At 47.8% G+C, this 15,326-nt stretch overlaps 1 protein-coding gene across 3 annotated transcripts in view; it reads right to left on the bottom strand.

The window, feature by feature from the left end:
* LOC138527994 (phosphatidylinositol 3,4,5-trisphosphate 3-phosphatase TPTE2-like) overlaps nucleotides 1-15,326 on the bottom strand; it is a 421,324-nt gene that overhangs the window by 58,377 nt on the left and 347,621 nt on the right. The gene's annotated exons all lie outside the window — the stretch shown is intronic.

The following is a 15,326-nucleotide window of genomic DNA, read 5'->3' as shown; positions in this document are numbered from 1 at the left end:
CTGGATGGGCAGTATTTGGGGAGGGAAAGCTCGGTGTAGAGAGGCCCCAGACCCCAGACAGCCTTGTGGATGATGCAAAGAGTTTTGAATTTGATCTTTGCAGTCACCAGGAGCCAGTGTAGAAACTTTAGGGATGGAGAGATGCAGTCCCTTGGCTTGAGGCCAAGGATAAGTCTTGCAGCCCTATTCTGAATTAGTTGGAGGGGCGAAGGGAGGAAACAGGAAGGTTGAGGAAGAGGCTGTTGCAGTAGTCAAACTTAGAGGGAACCAGGGCCCTGGAGAGATTGACCTTCTGGGGCAAGGTGAGGGAAGGTAGAATACCCCTGAGGAGATGGGGCTGAAAATTGAACTTCTTGGCAAGGTCCACGATGTCTGTAGAGAAGGAGAGAGAGGAGTCAAAGATGATCCCAAGGTTTTGTGCCTCACAAGTGGGAGCGGGGAGTCAAAGAGTCTGGCCAGAGAGTGAGGGGGAATCTCGGAGCATGCGTCCCAATGAGAAGGCTCTCAGTCTTGATGGCATTGAGGCAGAGATCATTGGCAGGGCACCATGCCTGAATAGCAGTCGGGTATAAGGCAGGAGGGGGAGGAGGAAGAGGTAAGGGAGGGCAAAGGGGCAGGGTAGATGTTGAAAAGCTGTGGCAATGGGATAGAGCCTTGAGGTACGCCACAAGGAGAGAGGGAGGTGGCCGAGAGAAAAGGACCCATTAGCACTTGTCAGGGCCCGTTAGAGAGGAAAGAGGTAAGCCACACCAGGGCCCTGTCTGTGATGCCGTGGGTATCGCAGAGACTGAGGATGGAGTGGTTGACAGTGTCAAAAGCAGAGGGGAGATCAAGGAGGATCAGCACTGATGGGGAGTTAGAGTCTAGATTGGAGAGTATGGCCGTCATTACGACTTTGGCGGTAGCCATGCCGCTATTGGCGGCATGGCTGCTGCCAAAATCGGGTCCGGTTCCCAGAATGGGGAATTACCGGGTCATTCCAAGTTCAGAAGGACCGGTAATTCCTCCCTTCAGAAACCCGGGCCCGGACCTTCCCCATTCCCATTTTAGCCCCCATAGGGCTAAATGGGAATGGGAGAGGGAGAGGGAGCAAACAACGGGCCGATTACGAGCGGCCCGTTGTTTGCTCCCCCTGCCCCTCGCGGGACCCGCTCTGCACGTCTGGTAAAACCAGACGTGCAGAGCGGGTCCCGCGAGGGGACCTCGTAATCAGGCGGTATGGGGTTGACGGTGCCGGCACCTTTACCGGCGCCGTTAACCCCTTACGCCTAAGGAGGCCCTATGTCTTCTCGGGTATTCAGGAGAGCGGTTTCAGTGCCTCTGGCCTGAAACCAGATTGGTGGTGATGAAGGCAGTATAGAGGGTCAGTTGGGGGGGATGACCAGCTTCGTCATGAGTTTATCCAAAAAAGGGGTCAGGAGACAGCTTTTTTAGGGAGATGGTGGACAAGGGAGTGCTTGAGAGGTTGATGGAAAGAGCCTGTGGAAAAAGAGTGGTTACAGAGGTCAGCCAAAGCAGGACCAAGAGTGTCAATGTTGTCCTTGATGGTTCTGGAAGAGCAGGGAGGAACCTGTTTAGATGAGACTTTCATTGAGCAGACAACTCTAGAGATCTCAGCTGTTGTAATGGGAGAGAGGGAGGAGAGCATGGGGGGGAGCGGAGTCTGAAGATGTCGAAAAAGGTGGGAGGGGAAGCAGATGACAGGACAGGATGTCAAGAGTTTTGGAGGAAATGTGAGAGGCCAATGTAGAGCATAAGGCCTGGGAGGGGGAGGGCAAGAGGAGACTGTGGTAGGATTGGCAAGTTCATTGCAGATTTTAAAGGGTTCAGCCCTGTTTGTGGCTTCCGAGATGCAAGTTTGGACATGAGCTCTTTTTTTGGAGCAGATGGAGGGACGGTATTGCCTTTGGATAGGCGGCAGGCATGGGATGAGCTAGATTTCTGCCACTTTCGCTTTGCACTTTCATTTAAAAAGTCTGAGTCATACCAAGAGTTGCATTTGGAGGCATGCTCGATGCGGATCCTCATGACGGGGGCAAGGATATCTGTGGGGGATAAGAAGACTGGGGCAGAGGAGGTCAAGGCACGAGGAGAGAGTGATCGGACCAGGATAGAGAGGTACTGAGGGGGTTGGAAAGGGTAATGTCTGTCATGATGAGAGCATCCAAGAGTGGCTAGGGCCAGAGGGAAGGATAAAGGATAATGAGGGTGAGAGAGTTGCAGACTCGCAGAAGAGATATCTGGCTGTATCAGGGGAGTCGATATGGATGTTGAAGTCCCCGAGGAAGATACATTTGGGGAAGGAGGCAAGAAGAGGAGAGGAGAGAAAGGCCCATTCAGAGAGGAAAAGGGAGGAAGGATCGGGGGCAGGAGGGGGCGTAGATGCTAGCGAGATTCACTGAGAAAGAAGGGGAGACAGACAGCCTGCAGACTAGTCTTTTAAAGGAAGAGTAGGATTGAGTGGGGATGATGGAGGAAGGAACCCACTCAGGGAAGATCAGAGCCACTCCACCACCAGATCGAGAGGGTCTGGGGTTGGATATGATCTTGTAGCCCTCAGGAATAAGAGTGTCGTAAGCAGTGACGGAGCTGGCCTTGAACCATGTCTCAGTAAGGGCAAGGACGTCAAGATCTTCAAGGAGGCGACAGATGTGCGAGGAATGCTTAATGGCAGAGCGAGAGTTGAGGGTATCTATGGGCCTCATTACGACCCAGGCGGTAAGTTACCGCCTGGGCCGTGACTTTACCACCATGGCGTAAACTACGTTTACGCCATGGTGGTTGGCGGACTTACCGCCCCATTCCGACCTAGGCGGGGCGGTAAGTCCCCAATCCCCATTTACCCTTCCCCATTCCCATTTTTGCCCCATAGGGCATAATGGGAGTGGGGAAGGCGTTAATTACGCCACCGTAAATTACGGTGGCGTAATTAACTCCATGGTCCCTTAGCGCCATGGATTTTAACACCTGCTAAAAGCAGGTGTTAAAAGCACCATGGCGCTAGGGGACCTCGTAATTGGCGGTAAGGGGTCGGCGCAGCTAACGCTGGCGTTAACCCCTTACCGCCAGGGTCGTAATGAGGCCCTATGTGTAGCTTGTGATCCCTTTTGAAAGGTATGCGAGAGGGGAACAGGGGTTCTGTGCGAACCCTGGGGGTGAGTGAATGGGGGAGATGAGGGAAAGAGGGTTGGAGGGTGAGGGTGGGAAGTTGAAGAGGGAAGGAAGGCGCCTGTCCATAAGGAGAAGATTGGGCCGAGAGCCATGGGCCATGATAGTGCCATTGTGATATACATTAATGGTGCATTTGGAGGTTGCGATGTGACCCAAGAGCACTTCCCATCGAGTGCCGCTAGTAATGGGTGATGAAGAGAAAGAGGGGAGGGCAAGACCATATGCGGGGTCCACAGGTTAGTAGAAGGAGCAGCAAAGAGAATGTCAGTGATAGTTTGTCTGGAGGAAGCTTTGATGTAGGTGTCTGGGATGGGCATACCGGGGTTGGATCTTAGGAGTGCCTTTTTTAGTTTCTTCCTTGCAGACTTTGTGAGAGGGAAAACAAGTTTGAGAAAATAGGGGAGACTAAGAGCACCATGGGGGAGAAAACAGGAGAAAAGAGCTGGGAGAGGTCAGAGGAAACGGAGAGGGTAAGAGTCACTATGTAGAAATCGAATCGCACCAGGCGGCCAATGAGAACGAAAACAATAGGTGTACTGTAAATGCTAAGGTTTATAGAAACAGACTATAAAAATAAAAACGAAAATGGCTGCATAAATGGAAGGTGTAACTAAAATCGATTTTTAAGCAAAGCACCCTAAAGCATACACAAACGGGAAATGGATGCACAGAAGGAGGGTATTGATGCTAGATCAGGAGTTATAGATTAGGCAAATGGGGAAAGGGGCAGGCGGCAGTCTCCATAGGGGTCGAAATGAAAAAGGAGGTAGTAATGTGGCACATGGTTGCTTACCAGGGCAAGTGGAAGTCCTTTAGAGTGAAAAGTTCTAAGAAGTATAGGGGTCAACACAAATTGGCACATTTTCCCCAATGCACCCAGGATTCATCGTGGCCAGCGTGAAACGTCTCAGTAGCACAAGGCCCAGGAAAAGCATGGAGTGTCCTTTGCCTGATCTCTCTTAAATTCTGTCAAAAGATTTTTTATGTCATCCCACATTTAACGATTCCTGCAACAAGGTCGCGCAGGCCCTGTCCACCAGCTTGTTGCTCTGGGATGTTACTCTTTTTACCGTATACCTGGCTGGGGAATACATCGCCCTCCTTTGTTGGTTGTGGAAGCCTACACTGGCGTGAAGGGCAGCATTGGGGAGATATAGAAGTTGTTTCCAGAATTGGTGCTTGCATATGCCCTCTCTGTTAACATGCTTGCCTAAGCCCCATCTCTCCGTGCCATAAGCTACTCAGCCTCCAAACTTTGCTTGCTGGACCGTTTCAACCTCTGGGCCAAAGTTGTCCATATGCTTACGCACAAAACGAATGATCACACTCGCTGCACTTGCTTCCAAAGTCTTGACATTACGCTATGCTGCAAACAGGTGTTACTATCAATTGACTGGTATCCAGCATAAGGATGAAGGGGCGATCTGTCCCTGCTGGTAGTTGAATCGGTCAATTGCAGGTTGAACACAGATCACGGTAGTAAGCGTTTCACTTCCTGAGCTACCTGCATGGCACCATACTAAGGACGACAACAGACCTTTGGGAGACGCTGGGTGGACTTTTCAATGGAACTTCATCAATGACATTTGTGCTGCACGATCCTACTTTGTCCCATGAACTAGGGTGGGGATGAGGTTGCGCGTTCTGATCCATGCATTTCAATAGAAAGGCGTGTTGTTGAGATCACACAGAATTGGCCATAATTGTAGATTTTGTGATGCCTGATCCCCTGCACAGAATTAGTTGTTGTCGAACCTGTATGACATATGAAAAGAGGGACTGCTCCCAAAGGGCAGCCATTACCAATGCAGAGACACTGGGCTTAGTAAGACTGGATAATGATTTAAGCAATGTGGAGGGTTCCTAGGAAAAGCGTCTGTGAGGAACGCAGGCATGCCATGCTATCTGTGCAATCGCAGACGCATGTGCAAGACAACATTTTTAGCAATCACACAACACCTGCTAGATGCCACACAATGAAGTCCACACCAACGAAATAGTGCCCGATTGCCATTTGCTGCCCATGGCAGCTACATCCATTCTGGCCCTGAGAAGTGATGGGTGGAAAAGCTTTGACTGATTCATAACCACTTCCAAACCATTGCGTTCACTCTTCTGCAGCATTAAAGAAAGGGAAACACCATAAGCAAACTAAGCTTGGTCCAACCCCGACGAGGAAAGTCTTTCCTAGACTGTTGGGACACATTCTTTCTGCATCACTATGGGTATGCCCTGATACTTACCCTCCTAACCTACACTTTGAAGACAATGCATAATGAGGCCACAATATGAATGGGGCTGGTTGTGATCTCTCTGAATGGCTACCCATAGTAATTGCAAGTGGGTATGATTAATTTGATGCTTTCCACCCACCAATCTTCAGTGGTACAGGTAGCCCTTGTGCATAGGATTAATTGTAATCGTAAACCTGTCTATGTAGTAGGTAGTAGTTGGGGCATGATTTGTACTTCCTAGAAGCATTCTAGTGTACTGTCTCCTATTCAAACCAGAAGCCTGGACAATCTCCTGCCATAGAGTTGAACGCATGAGAGCGACTCTTCCTCTCAGTAGGAAAGCGGAATCACCAGAGTCAAGCATGCACATGGAAAATAAATAAATGAAGATGCTACTTCAGGATTGATGTATTTTCTCATAACAGAAAATAAAAAAAAATAGTCTATGCAAGTAAAAATGTTCTTTGACAATTGACTTGGGATCAAGAACTACGGCAAGAAAAAAAGCGCACAATGTATCCGTTTTTTTTTAGTAATAGATAGAGGAGGGGCCACATTAAAAGTAAAAGGGGTTCTTTCAATTTCAAAGCTCTGGATTCTCAAATGTTCTAGGCATCAGTGTTCCTCATGGACCTTTGTTGGTCCATCAATTGGTCCTTCACCATGTCCAAGATTGGTGCATCTCCCCACCTCTTCTCCCCAGTTGTTGGTGGCTTTAAGGGTTCCCAAACTCTGCCTCTGGGGGCTAATTTGATGCAGGCTTTAGGGGTCCCGAATCCAAAGACTATCTTAGAAGCAGAATCCATCCTACAGGCGAGTGTCAGTCCAGGCACTGGTGAAGGACACAGAGTCGTCATTATGTGTCTATACTGTTCTGAATCCCTTCAAGCTGCTCCTCCAGTCACCTCTCTACTCCGGGGGTAACCTCCCTGACCTGATCTCGTTCCTCCTCCCAACTTCTGGTCCTGCCTAGGGATAACCTGGCATACCAGGAATCTGTCTTAGCTCCCTGCTGTGGCCTTGCGTCTGTCTAGGGTTTCTCTCTCCCCACCCCCACCTCTGCATCATCTCCTTTCCTTCCTCCAACAACTATTTGTGGGTAGCCAAGCTCCCTCCTTCCTGACACATGGCACCAACCCTTTCTGGTGTCTCTTTGACCTGCCACCACCTCTCCACATTTCTCTCTTCTACCAACCCCTTCACTTTACCAACCACTTTCTCAAGATATTTCACCAGCGCCTCCTCAATGTCTCCAATCGCTCCCTTCAATTTGCCAACCTCCTCCTCAAACCACAAAAAATGTCCTTCTTGTCTGCAACCTCCTCCTAATTGTCACTAGCCTCTAGACCATTAGTTTGCCCCCTCCCTAACCTTTATCTAGGATTTCCAGGTGGCAGGGTTCTAGCCCTACCTCCTGGGCTTGCATCTGACTCCATTTCTCCCTCTCATTTCGCTTCCTTGCTATCCAGAATGTGTCCCTACTGGTGTGACCTCAATCAGCCCCCTGGGCCTCTGTCTGCCCCCAGTTCTTCTTTAGTGGCCTCGCCCAGCCTCTTGGGATCACCACATCCTTACTTCTCTTACACCTCTGCCTCTAAAACCTACTCCGTCTCTCCATTTGTACTCTTTCTAATCTTCGCTCTTTGCCAACTGCCTCCAAACTCAAGCCTCCTGCTGCAATAACTCACACCAACCACCTGGGGTCTTTGGGTTTCATAGAGCATTCCCTTCTCCCCCTGGGTAGAGCTTTCAGTGAGTATCTCCACCAGTGTCCTGTATTTAGGGGAGGGTTGGATAGATTGCTTTTAGAAACAAAGTGATGAACAGAACAGCGAGCAGGCCAAAAAGTGTAAGGAGGGGGGGGGGGAGAAGAGAGAGACAGCGGGCCTGCAGACAGCAGGCCCCTCTGCGCCTGTCCAGGCCGGGTTTGTATCTTTCCTCACTAACAGGCGTCAGTCACTCTGTCTTCCTTCTTTCCCCATCTTCTTCTAGGCGGATAAAGTATTAGCGTTTGGGTTCTTCCTCCAAGTTCTTTCTAGGGCCCTTTTGGATTGTCTGGCGGCGACAATTTCTTCAGAGAACCAGGTGTTTTCGCAGGGTTCGGCCTTGTCCCCCATGCTTTTCAACATCTATATTCAGCCACTGATTCACCTCATCCATTCTTATAGCTTTCGCTGTTATTCCTACGCCGATGACACTCAGATCCTGGTCCGACTTGATCAGGACCAAGTGACTGCAGCCCATGAGCTGTGAGTGTGTTTGTCGACAGTGGGGAAGTGGATGAGTGCGAACTGGCTGAAGCTGAATGGGGCAAGACCGAAATTCTAGTGGTGGGCTCTCCCTATGCTACGGCTGTGTGTTCTGCTTCCTTCTGGCTCCCCACCTTGGGCGATCTCCCTGTGCCAGTGAAGGTGGTTAGGAACTTAGGGATACTTCTCTCATCTGACCTATCAAGGTCATCTCAAGTTAGCGCTGTGTGCAAGACTGGATACTTTCTCCTCAGAGTATTGTGCAGAGTTCTTCCTTTTCTACCCGAACGTCTGTGACCTCTGGTAGTAGCTTCATTAATTACTCGTCGGATTGACTACTCCTCCACCGAAACCCAACTCCTACCCACGCCTAAGCAAATTAACGTGTAACCTGAAAAACATGACTGCTCCCAAGTTCTCAACTCTGCTATCATCCAAACTGCAGCCTTTAGTCAACTTTGCTGACTCTTCCGCTCTAGTTGATCATTTGACTCTTGCTATCAAGTAAGTTGTGAATTAATTAGCCCCTTTGAAGATGAAAGTAATTAAATCGGAAGCCATTAAAAACACCTGGTTCTCTGAAGAAATTGTCGCCGCCAGACAATCCAAAAGGGCCCTAGAAAGAACTTGGAGGAAGAACCCAAAAGCTAATACTTTATCCGCCTACAAAAAATCCATACAAGAATTAAAAAAACTATTCACCAACGCTAAAGCGACACACAATAACAAAAGAATCATTAACGCCCAATCTAATGTTGGAGAGCTGCTTAAGATTCTTGCAGAATTTCAAGACCAGCCTCCACCCACTAACATCATAAAGGATTCAGAATGGTGCAAAGACATCCATGATGGCTTTCTGTCTAAAATCAATTCCCATAAGGAAAAAATTAAGTAATCCCTTAACAACGTGGCCCTGTCGCTTACCACAAAAACTATAACGCATCCCACCAATGCTCTGAGCAATATATCACAATTCTCCTCTCATTACTCGGAAAAGGATGTGCTCAAAGTGATACAGGATTTAAAAGCCATCTCTTGCCCCGGAGACGACTGCCCCACCAATATTTTCAAGGAATCGACAGATCTACTGGTCCCTTGGATTACTAAATTAATAAACATATCTTTTGATGAAGGCACGATACCAGTTGAGCTTAAATCCATCTGGATTTCCCCCTTGTTGAAAAAAGAAAACTTAGATCCGACCAATAAAGACAATTACAGACCAATAACTAATGTACCCTTCATATTGAAGATTTTGGACAAACTTGCATAAATCCAACTTCAGGTCCATGTCGAAGAGCACAAGATCTTAAGCACTCGACAGTCAGGCTACAGGGCTTGTCACGGAACAGAAACCGCCATGCTCGACTTAAAGTCTACCCTAGCTGGCATAGCGGATAAAAATCAAGCTGCGTTGTTGATGCTGCTCCACCTCTCCGCAGCCTTCGATCTTGTTAGTTATAGCCTGCTAGTGACTAGGCTCTGAGAGGTCGCAAACTGCTCCAGATTGGCATCCAAATGGATGGCGTCCTTTTTGGGCCCTCGCATGGTAAGGGTCTGTGTGGGTAATAATCACTCCATCCCCATCTCTCAAACCTGCGGTGTTCCACAGGACTCATACCTGTCGCCTCTGCTTTTCAATTTGTACATACGTCCACTACTGGATCTCCTAAATTAATTAGGTGTTCAATATACAAACTACGCGGACGACACTCCGATTGTCATCCAGCTGAGCGTTGTATGGGAGGATTGGTCCAAGAGACCCCCCTCCCCTGCAGCCTCTCCCCCGTGTGAAGTCCATGGCTCGTCGGGGGTTCCCCCTGCCACCAGGGCCCAGGTGGCGGGTGGACCACTGGCTGAAGACATTGACCAAACATGCTGTATTAAGCTAGGCCCTGGAAACGATTTTGGGAAATCAAAATGGCATGAGCCCTATGCACCGCAGCGCGGCCCCAACCCTTGGAGAGTCTCACTTGTCCCTGCGGCCGCAGCTACCTGGCAGATCCGCTGAGAGCCTGTTCCCACGAACAGACGGACATGAGCTAGTGCTAGATGCAAACACTAACATTCACCTTCCGCAGTGTATCACTGCCCTCAGCATGACCCGGCCAGCAGGGCCAGGGTGGAAAAGAACTGTAAAATGGTCCCCCGACAAAAGTAGAGACCCCAAATACTAATATGCCAACTGCCTGTGATGAAACTCTTCTCTTCAGGACCTTTTCGATTAAAACATGTAACCTCCAGGAAGATGGCAGAATGTGTGTTTATATGGCATTCTGGTTGAAGTACCCACATCCCCGTAGCTATGCGCAAATGGTAAAAGTGTCCCGGGGTTTTCATGTTATATGTTTCACCGAGAAGAATGCACTCCAAGGCCCTATTCCATAACTGAACTAATGCTGCTAGAGTGCAAAGGAAGACAAATGCAACCACATTGGGAGCTCATGTAAAATGTGCACGAAAATGCACAAAATGTATTTGAATGTCTAAGCTCACCAAGTGTCACTGCCATCAGTCTCATTGGCCAGTTATTCCTACGTGCTCCACCAACCTTACTACTACCTCGCTTACCGTGCATGTATAGAAATGTAACAAGATGTTGTGGTTGTTAAATACTTAACATATAGATATCAATTGCAAAATGGGTATAGGTAACACATTTTAAATGGCCATGTAAAGGCACTAACAATATAGAAAACATAAGCGTTGAAATGAATCAATGAGTATTGTACATTATATGAATGTTTTTGCCTCTTTCACATAATCTGCAACACACAAGGAAAATACCATTGTGGGCATATCCAAGGCCATTCCCCCTTCCTCCCCATTGAAGCCTGCCAGACGGAAAGCAGAGGCCTGTGCTGCTCTGCCTCACCTCCCCCAATTCGGCTGGAGCCGCTTCAAGCATTCACGTTCCCACGCAGCTCCCAGGGTCACGGCCAGCCACCTGAATTATTTACAACCCAGCAGTAAACCCCGGCCATAAAACGCAGGCCCGAAGGTGCCCTTTCTTAGGCTCCACGACCCACCAGCTCACCCCAGGTTAATGGCCCGTGTAAAATTAGGACACCCAATATTATAGCAACACTGTAGGAACACATTCATAATGACTTCTAACGAGACATGATAACTTGGACAGCTCGCCCCTTGCCCTGAGACCCAACCTCGCGACCTATGATACCCGGTCAACAGGACGATGGTAACCATGTATTGATGTATCACCAAAAGACCCCACTCTAGATGCATCCTCCTGTGTTGCATTAACCCGTAGAATAACCTATTGGAAGATTTACCGGGGAAGATAATATTGCAATATTTAATGAATGCGGTGTGCGTGGCCTTAGGGCAGAAAGCCAAGAAAGACGTTCATCACCGACACTGGTCACGGCTGGCACAACAACACCGCCCGGATGAGCCCAGCTGACCTGCCCGGCCCACGTGGGTAACCAGTGACGTCCACCAACCACTGCAAACCACATCACAGCTGCACCTATAGTTAGTTGTCGCCACCCAATCCCCAAGAACTTGTGCCCCCTATAGTGTGTAGGTTCTTATGACGCAGTTTGTAAATATATACGCCTGTCTTTGCTATTGTCAGACAGAGCGCTCTCAGAGTTTGCAGAGTCCTTTGCATGCCCTATTCTGACTTATATAAACTCCCATTAAGCTCACCCGCACTTTGTCTTAGCCTTATTCCCATCCTGGGAGAGTCCATTATTGTCTCTCATTGTGGGGAGGATCGTGCTATCTGGGGACGCTCGCCTTCAGTGGTCACTATAAAAAGGATGCTGAAACTATCAATACCATCTATAAAGCCATCCAGGGCTGGATGGCCTACAACTCCTTGGCACTGAATAACAATAAAACAGAGCTCATGATAGTATCCTCTAAGAACACCCGAAACAAGCTAGCCACAGGCTATGCCAACTTCTCTATCACGGACAATGTCATCATGGTCCAAAGGAAAGTAAAAACATTAGGCGTCGTTCTAGGAGACAAACTATCCATGAAGCCCACGTCTCCAGCATTCGATCTAGCTGTGGACTGATTAATAAGCGAATACACTATATTCGCCCATTCATAACAACTGAAAACTGTGCACTTCTGTCCATCGCGTTGATACATTCTAGATTAGATTATTTTAATAGCCTACTGTCCGGCACCACAACTGCCAACATACAATCTTTGCAGGTGGCTCAGAATAATGCTGTGCGCACCATCTTTAACCAATCACGCCACACTTACATTTCCACCTACAGAAAGAAGCTACATTGGCTTCTGGTAAAACACAGAATAACACATCAAGTGTTAACAATGACACACAAGTGTGTGTCCTTAAGCAGTCCCTTATATTTGTCAGAGCGCATCAAAGTTAAGACAACCGGCAGGAACCTTCGTTCCTCTACTGCTACAGTACTTGCTTCCCCCAGATTCAAAATCGCTAAATTTGGAGGTACCACTCTCGATTTCCAGGGTCCTCTCCTATGGAATGTACTTCCACCTGCAATACACCAGGTTCAAAACTACCCTCTTTTTAAAAGAGCCATAAAGACTCACCTTTTTAACATAGAATAATCTTATGACTGCTCCACACTTCCTCTGCTTCGTGTTTTAATGTTTGTCATGTTTTTGTTTTCTGTGCGCCCTGAGGCCCACGGGCATGTGGCGCGTAACAAGAATTAAAATGAATAAATAAAATAAATGCACTCTATTTGGCACAACCCTTGGGGCTGATACACCATTTCCAACTGCTGCAAAATCTGGCAGCTAGGGTAGCAACCAACTCCCCCTATGGAGCCCATATAAGTCCTGTGCTTCGGTCTCTTCACTGACCCCCGGTGGCCCAGAGGATCAAATGTAAATCTTTGTGCCTGGTGCATCGTGCCTTTTTTAGGCAGGGGCCGGAATATCTTCAGGATAAATTCCCCCCTATATCCCGGGACGGTTACTTCGTTAAGGTAATGCCATCTAGTGGTAATTCCGAAGGTCCGCTTGGCCCGTGTGGGTGGGCAAGCTTTCTCATATGCAGCCAGCAAACTGTGGCATGGGCTACCATCGGCCCTTCGAGGCACTGAACCATCTACAGATTAGGCAGGCAATTAACTTTAGGGCCACTGTAGCGGGTGGTATCCTTACTTTTCCTCGCACCACAATGCCCTCGGGTGAAAGTGCGTGCTATAAATTCAGATATGATAACATTCAGATAACAGAGAGAGGGAGATGAGAGAGAGAGAGACACGAAAGAGAGGGTGGCAAAAGAGAGAGGGTGGCAAAAGAGAGAGGGTGGCAAAAGAGAGAGGGTGGCAAAAGAGAGAGGGTGGCAAAAGAGAGGGTGGCAAAAGAGAGAGGGTGGCAAAAGCGAGAGGGTGGCAAAAGCGAGAGGGTGGCAAAAGAGAGGGAGGCTAGAGGCTAGAGGGAATGATAAGGAGAGAGGAGAAGGTGGAAACCCTAAAGAAAGCGAAAGATGTGGAAACCTGGGGAAAAAAGTGAACAGACAGGGGGCAGAGGGGAGAAGGGAGAGGGTGTAAGGGAGAAAGAGAGGGGGGCAGGGTGGAGAGAGAGGGGTACAAGAGGGAGAGAGAGGGGGAAGAGATGGTGGGGAGTGAGAGGGAGTGAGCGAGAAAGAGTGAGGGAGCAAGCAAGAGAGAAAGGGTGAGGGAGCGAGTGGGCAGTAGAGGGCGGGAGAGAGGGAGAACAGGACTCGGGAGAGAGAAGAGGGTGCGAGAGAGGGAGCAGAATTTGGGTGAGGGGGAGAGGGAGCTCTCAAAATCATTCAGTGTTGGGGAGATGCTAGGTTAAAGATTAAGGCCTGGGAGCTCAAGCAGTTGAACCTAGACAACACCACAAAAAGCGAGTGCAGGGAAGCCCATTACTGGTGGGGTCCAACAGCTAGGAAAGAGTCTAATGCCTTACTGCTGTCCAGGCGAGGGAAGGCGCTAAGGATGGTGGCTGCCAGATATTCTACATGTTCAGGTGGATTAACACGACATCCTGAAATATCCGGGTTGAGCCAACGCAAGAAAGATCCTACGATTGACAAGACCAATGTGCAGGGACTGTTCTACGCAGAGAAGGCAGAGTTCTTGAGGGGGGGAGGGAAGAAAGGACCAAGGACGAAGCTGATCCTGCAACACCTATTTCAGAACCCCATATCATGGGCTCAGTCCCTTCCAACCCCCTTATTTTCTCCAATACCCATTGAAGAGAAGTGAAATTGTGCTTTGGCTCTGCACAGTCTGTTGATCCCCGGACAGGATATGCACCATTCATCAAGTGCTCCAAAATAAGTGGGGTACTGCATCAAAAGAAAGTGAACAAATGTTACTTATCATGGCGAAAGATATGAATGTATGCTTTACTAGACTTTGAGAGAGACTTGCAGCGACCGCTTAGGAGGGTAGTTTATACTGTAGTCTTGTCTTGTCACTGGCCTGGAGTGCTTGCTATCAGAATGTTGATGTATGAATGAGCAGCTCAGTAGAATGTGGTATGGATCTGTGAGTGAATGTTCTAGCAGTGTCAGTTGGGGCCTGAGATGGGTATCGTAGGATGACCGGTGGGTCTACTCCTTTGTATGTATTACCCATCCCTGTCCCTGTCCAGTCTTCAATGTCACTTTATATACTCAAGAGTAATAGGAGTATGTATATACTGTATAATAAAGCTCTACCTGGACCAATCAGACTCCACAGCAGGTCTGTGTATGAGTGCTGAGCTGATTGACAACAAAGACTTTATAACAGGGGGCTGCGAAGGATTCTGAATGTTTTTGACATGTTCAAACTACTTAGTACTGACCAGATTTCCGAGAGGCATGCAAAATCAAATGTGACATGAAACCATACCGCTCCCTTTGCCTAACTGTAACTACATCGTTTTCTGCTACCCTCATCAGGCAGAGAAGTAATTTCATTTTGATTATAAGTACATTGGTAAATATAGTCACCGTGAAATGAAAGCAATTTTTAAACTTTTAAGAGATTGTTTACTTTATAGGGAAAATAAAATAATGAAGTCATAGAAAAAGGAAGAGGCGGTGCTAAATAATTACAATACAAAAAAAAGAAAATATATTTACACGATCAAAGAAAGAAATAGTCAGATATGTATAGAGACCTACTAGAAAGAACATGTCAGACATCTATTGAGGCCTTGCAGTACAACCATGGTCAGCCATCTTCATATGACAGCAGAAAACAAAATTGAGTTGGGTAGAGTGTCCTTTTAGACCTCCTGATGTCATTAGAACTTGGGTGTCATATGACCACAAAAGATGGAGGGAAAAAAAAAAAGTTTCTTGCTAAGCGAAATACACTTAATTGCATTATTTACAAAAAGTAAGTATATCTATCAAAACATCAGGGCCAGAGAAGTTACACTAATTTGCACATGGTTTTAAATTTGCAATCAATTGCCTTCTCCAGATTTGATTTGTCTTCTTGTTTCAGGACCCCCATCATACTCTAAATTATGCTGTGGAAAGCCACGCGCAAAACCCTTTGCCACAAAACAATGTACTCACAAACTATGAAAGTACTTTCAAAACAGATCTCTTCCACTCAAACGATGCCACTTGCCAATAATTCACTGTAGCCAATCGAATGCATCAAAAGCATGTGCCTTTAATTTCAAAATCGCGGTTCCCCTAAAATTGTGAAAAGAACTGCATAGA

This window comes from Ambystoma mexicanum, chromosome 7q, assembly GCF_040938575.1.
Source record: "Ambystoma mexicanum isolate Mex_15411 chromosome 7q, UKY_AmexF1_1, whole genome shotgun sequence".
Classification (NCBI taxonomy): domain Eukaryota; kingdom Metazoa; phylum Chordata; class Amphibia; order Caudata; family Ambystomatidae; genus Ambystoma; species Ambystoma mexicanum.
Note: the sequence above shows the minus strand (reverse complement) of the source record. Positions and strands in the feature narration are given on the sequence as shown.